The sequence below is a fragment of the Furipterus horrens genome, unplaced genomic scaffold (genome assembly GCF_987537825.1).
Source record: "Furipterus horrens unplaced genomic scaffold, mFurHor1.1.pri manual_scaffold_17, whole genome shotgun sequence".
In the NCBI taxonomy this organism is placed as follows: domain Eukaryota; kingdom Metazoa; phylum Chordata; class Mammalia; order Chiroptera; family Furipteridae; genus Furipterus; species Furipterus horrens.
Genome location: NW_028327187.1, coordinates 42,713,390 through 42,718,771, shown reverse-complemented (window position 1 = coordinate 42,718,771; position 5,382 = coordinate 42,713,390).

Genomic DNA, 5,382 nt, shown 5'->3' with positions numbered 1-5,382 from the left:
ACTGACCCACACCAATTCAAGGGACCTGAAACTCGAAATTAAGTTAAAGTTCTTTGAACATGGGAATGACTGAGGAACCAGGGAAGACTATGCAAGAATAGCTTTGACAATGGTATGTTTCACATGAAAAGAAGAGGCCACCGTATTTCTTGCAGTCATAGCTTCCTAAGGTTGCTTAGCTACTTGCCAATTGCAGGTTTCACACTGGGAAGTACTGTATCACAACAGAAAGGAACTTGAAGAGATACAGGAGCAAATTAGAATGCTGAATATCTCTTTAGAGGTCAGATGGAGTGGCAGGGTAGAATGGCATAGCTGAAGCTCAACATCTAGGGTTGAGTATTGTGGCAAAAACAAAACAAAATAATGTCTTTGTGGTTCCATCACTGGTCTGAATTTCCTTTTTGATGGACTTTTTCCTCTTTTTTACTGTCTTAAATTAGTAGCTTTAATATGAGCTATAGCAGAAATAATAAACTGTATTTCAATGTAGAAGGCAATTCCTGGTGGTGAAAAAACAAAAATTTAAAAATTGGAGCATGTCAGAGTAAAGTCAGTAAAAAAGCTAGTCTTGTGTTGAAGAATTCTCTTGGATCAAAGTGATTACATAAGGCTTAAAAATCAAATGGTATGCTTGTTTACTAATATATTCTGAGATTTTTTTCCCTTGCAGATGTAAGACATGAAAATAAAAAACAGGGCTATGCTAGCATGTGGAGGTAATTTGTTCAGATGTACAACTGGGCTGGAGCCATCAATAACTCTTACAAATTCCGAACCCTCTGTATTTTGTTATTTCAAAGTATATTCTCTAATTCAAGACAAAAATCAAATCAGAATTGCTCTGAAAGATATCACATTGAAGGTTTTGAGTGGAAAAAAACATTGCTGGCAACATTTTGGACATTGGCTTATACCAAGTCTGTCTGAATTTAAACTCATGAACTCTCATACTTAAGTCCAATGTAAATCGTTTAGTTTTCAAGTTCTCTTAAGCTAGGAAAATTAAGACTTCCTGTTCTTTAGGGGGAAAAAGTCTAAAAACATGAGGTTAGAAAATGTCTTGAAACTCTTCATAATTGAGTATAAATGAATCCAAACCATATGGATTGCATTTCCTTTCTTTTTTTCTTTCTTTTTTTTTTTTTTTTTACTTTGACCACAGGGGAAAAACATGTTTGGCAAAATGCTTCTTGCTTTTTTTTCAACTATGTTACTTTCACCCCTGAGCCTTCTTCCCAAGCTGTACCATATGCTGGGAATGTTCCCAGACTTATTCAGTCTTTAAGTTTACAGCTCCTGGGAGGCCTACCTCCCTCAAGAAGCTGTCTCTTGGTGACTTAGAAGAGACATTTCAAATGCCTCCTGAACCTTACTGGGTAACATACGGCTTTTAAGACCTCCCTTCTTTCAAACTTCTGTTTATGTACACTGTTAGTTGCATTTGTTAAAGATTTATTTTTTTCATATGCGATAGCTTGTGTCATTTATTGTACGTTTAACAACTATTTATTTAGCATCTAATAGGCCTGACATTTTATGCAGAAATGCTTAGGTTAGCACAATCTTACATTTTGCTGAATGACGCAACCCCATATGAAAGATAAACATAGCCCTGGCCAAATATCTACAAGAAGGACACAGTCTAGAAGAGGGAATTGAAATGGTCTTAACCAGAGGAGTCTCTTAATGATGGGATTTGAAAGGTGACATAAGTCTTTTCCAAAAGTAGCAGATTCATTTGTTTGAATTAATAAGGCTATTACAAATGGCTTCTAAAATATAGGGAAAAAAATTTAATCCTAAGATTTGCTTTCTTTCTACTAACTCACTGAATTTTACACACCAAGGAAGGTAAGTTTCAATAGGAGAGATAAAGGAATGAGAATAGTTTGGACTGATATGCACCATAGGTTTCTTTAATTTAAAAAATGTTCAATTACAGTTTATTTTCAATGTTATTTTGTATTAGTTTCAGGTGCACAGCATAGTAGTTAGACAGTCATATACTTTACAAAGTGTTCCCCTTCGGTATTGTCAGTACCCACCTGGCACCATACATAGTTATCACAACATTATTGACTATATTCCCTGTGGTCATAGATTTTTAATTTAAGATATATCAGAGCAAGTTGTTATTTCTATGAGTTGAGGTTAAGAGGAGGAGGAGATACAGAGAGAGTAAGAATACGAGTGTAAGTGTGTAAGAGTGAGAGGAACCTGGGTAGAAAGGGAAGTAGGGATACTTTAATTAGACTTTGACATATGTTTAGAACTTGAAGAGAAAATATACACAAAGATAAGTCAAGTTGGAAAGGAAACTGCCTCTTATATGTATAATATTTATTTTTCTTATTTGCCCTATATTTCCCCTCAATGAAGCTGTAAGCATTTTGGAGGTTAGGGACTCTATAACACTTACTGTTTTCCACCCAGGCCATTCCCACCCCACTTTCACCTCCACAGCTCACTGAGCCTTAGTCCCGAGGGGCAGTCAATTCTTGGTTCATTGATTATAAGGGCTTTTAAAAGTTTTACTGAACATGGAGAATGCCTTCAGCATTGTGTTACACATTGTGGAAGATACACAGCCTGAGGAGAGAATAAAATGGCTGTGACTGCTTTGTTTGGAAAAGCAAACCCTGTGTGTGGAAATAACCCTGTGAGGATAATCCAATGGAATACAGGATTTCCATGCAAACCCTGGGACCCTATAACAAGAAAACATTTAACTAAGTCTGAAGGAAGTTTTTAAGCAAATAAAATGGTGTACTGTGTGTGGTGGAATTTGAACTTAGAAACTTGTTACCTTGAACTGACACAGGCTGAGGATATGTTTGTATGGCTTATCTTACCTGCCCAATTTCATATTTCTAGGAGTCTTCTCTTATCTCTTCCTCTATTGTCCTTTTGATGATTTTCCTAAGAATGACTTTATGATAAAGGGAGAGATAAACTGGCAAATAGATTCAATTTGAAAGTGTGATTTCATACTGCCAAGTTAAGAAAAAGTTAATTATTAGGGATGTAGCTCTAACCTCTCAAGGCTGATAACCCCTGGGAGCACATTTCCACAGAAAGCCTAATTAGAAATCATTTTCAGTCTCAGTGGCTTGTTTCTTTACAATCCCTGTAGGAATTCAAGAGAGACTGAGCCTCTGAGGAGGAGGTGGGTTTTTGCCAAACCAAGCAAGGAGAATAGTGAGACTTGATGGGGAATGCATTTAAATTGTGGATCCAGAAAGAGGAAGTGAAACTGGTGAAATGGGGATTAGAAGGAGGTGTCCAGGACTGAGATGACTAGATGAGAAGAGTAATGCTTGTCTTATTTTGATTGACAATAGCAAGCATATACCAGACACTCTGCTAAGCACTTTATATACATTACTACCTTAAATCAGCACAAAATTATGAAATAAGCACTACTATTGTATCCATTTTATAGACGAGAAAACTGAGTTTCAGAGAGCAAATGATTTCTCCAAAGTCACCCAGTTAATACATAGAAGAAATAGTACATAAACAGTGTAACCACTGTAGTATACTTCCTTAAATAGATCCACCTCTTCTGGGTACGATGGCATTCATAAGTGAGAAGAGTTAAATGACCACATTTAGCTATATCCCAGTCCTTGGACTCAGGTTATTCTATTTAGGGGAAACAGGAAGTATTGAGACTATTGAGACAGAGTCAAAGTCCTGTCTTTAAAACTCTCCTTTCCAGATGTTTGCTTAGGTATGATCACCATGCTTTATGGGGAAGATATGAAGAAAATGGGTCATGTGGAGCATGTTGTGGAATCTGGTCAGAATGAAGAGGCCCACTGGCATATATTTTGAGGGACAGATGAAGAAATGTGGGATGATGAGCTGAAGGAGAAAAGCCTATTAATACATAATAACTCTCTTCAAATACCTGAAAGACTGTCACATGAAAGCAGCATTAGACTTATTCTATGTAGCTGTAGAGGGGAAACATGGGAACAATGAGAAGATGTTAGAGGAAAATAAATTCTGGATCAACAGAAAACAACTGCATAAGCATAATTACTTTGTGCCTTGGGTCCTTTTGAAAATATAATAAAGCCTATGAACTCTTCTCAGAATAATGTTTTTAAGTGCATAAAATAAAATGCATAAAATTACTCAGGCAATGAATTATATAAAATATGACTATTAAAATGTTAAAAATCGAAGCAATCTGCAATGATTTTAAAGTGGGTTGAAAATTTCTGTGTTTTTTTGTTATTGCTAATATTAGTAAGGTTTGTTAACTACACTCATAACAAAAGAAATAGTAAATTTCAGTAAGAGATTAAGGAAAATAAAGATATGGTTTCTTTTTTGTTGTTGTTGTTCTTATCAAAGTTTATGGTACATGTAAGGAATTTATAAATTCCACATTAAGATCTCCTGAATTAGAGGTATCAAACAGTAGAATGTAAAGTCATGTCGTCGTCGGCAGCCGTCCGTCTCGAGAGACGATGGTGTAGCTTCTTAAGAGTTTATCTGCACCGCTGAGAATGGCTGTGCAGTCCAACTCGGGAGTGACACGGTATCTGTCTCCTCCCGTGTTGAATCGACATCTTGCGATGACGCTGGAGTGTCCTCTCCAGTGAAGCTGAAGCTACAGAGCCTGGGCAGGGTGATATGGAGGGTCTGCTGTTGCCCATGCAGCAGACCCCCCCTCTCTTCGCAGCTGAAGGGTCCAAGGGAAAGACGGAGTCAATACAGCTTGGCTTCAGGTGCGCCGCAGGAGTTGCCGGTGTTGACTACAACGTCAAACCGCCTTAGGGACTCCGGCTCCAGATTTTCTGTCGAGGTTTACTCCCTTAGCCTTTCCCCTGAAGAGGTATGCCGCAAGGCAGCGGAGGAAAGTCATGTAAAGTTGTGGTTTTTGTGTCACAGGAATAGTTTTTAAAGAAAGACTGTCAGGGATGTTTAAATAGGATTTCCACTGTGGTTACATATTGGGTGAAATAAACTCTTTAGGCGCCAATTCTAATATTCTATGCTCAAAACTCTAATGCTTTTTATTATCTAGAGCAGAGATTTTCAATTGTTTTAAACAGCAGAAGCCTTTCTTCAAAATAAAGTATTGCATGATCCCTCAATATATTCATCAGAAAAATCTGGGTCAGTTTTACATAAAAAGGAGGGCCTAGAGGTGGGTAGAGGTAGAAGAGGATATAAGAGAGGGTAAATGGTAATGGGAAAAGTACAAGCAAATACAAGGAAAAAAGAAATAGAGGGCTTAGATCTCTACCTTCTTAGCTCGCCCACTCACCACCTTCCTTCTTCCCCACCTGCACCGAACTGAAGTCACTGTTTTCGAATGTGAGATCTCTTCTGAGAAGCCCTAGAGGCCTGTGGAACACAGCC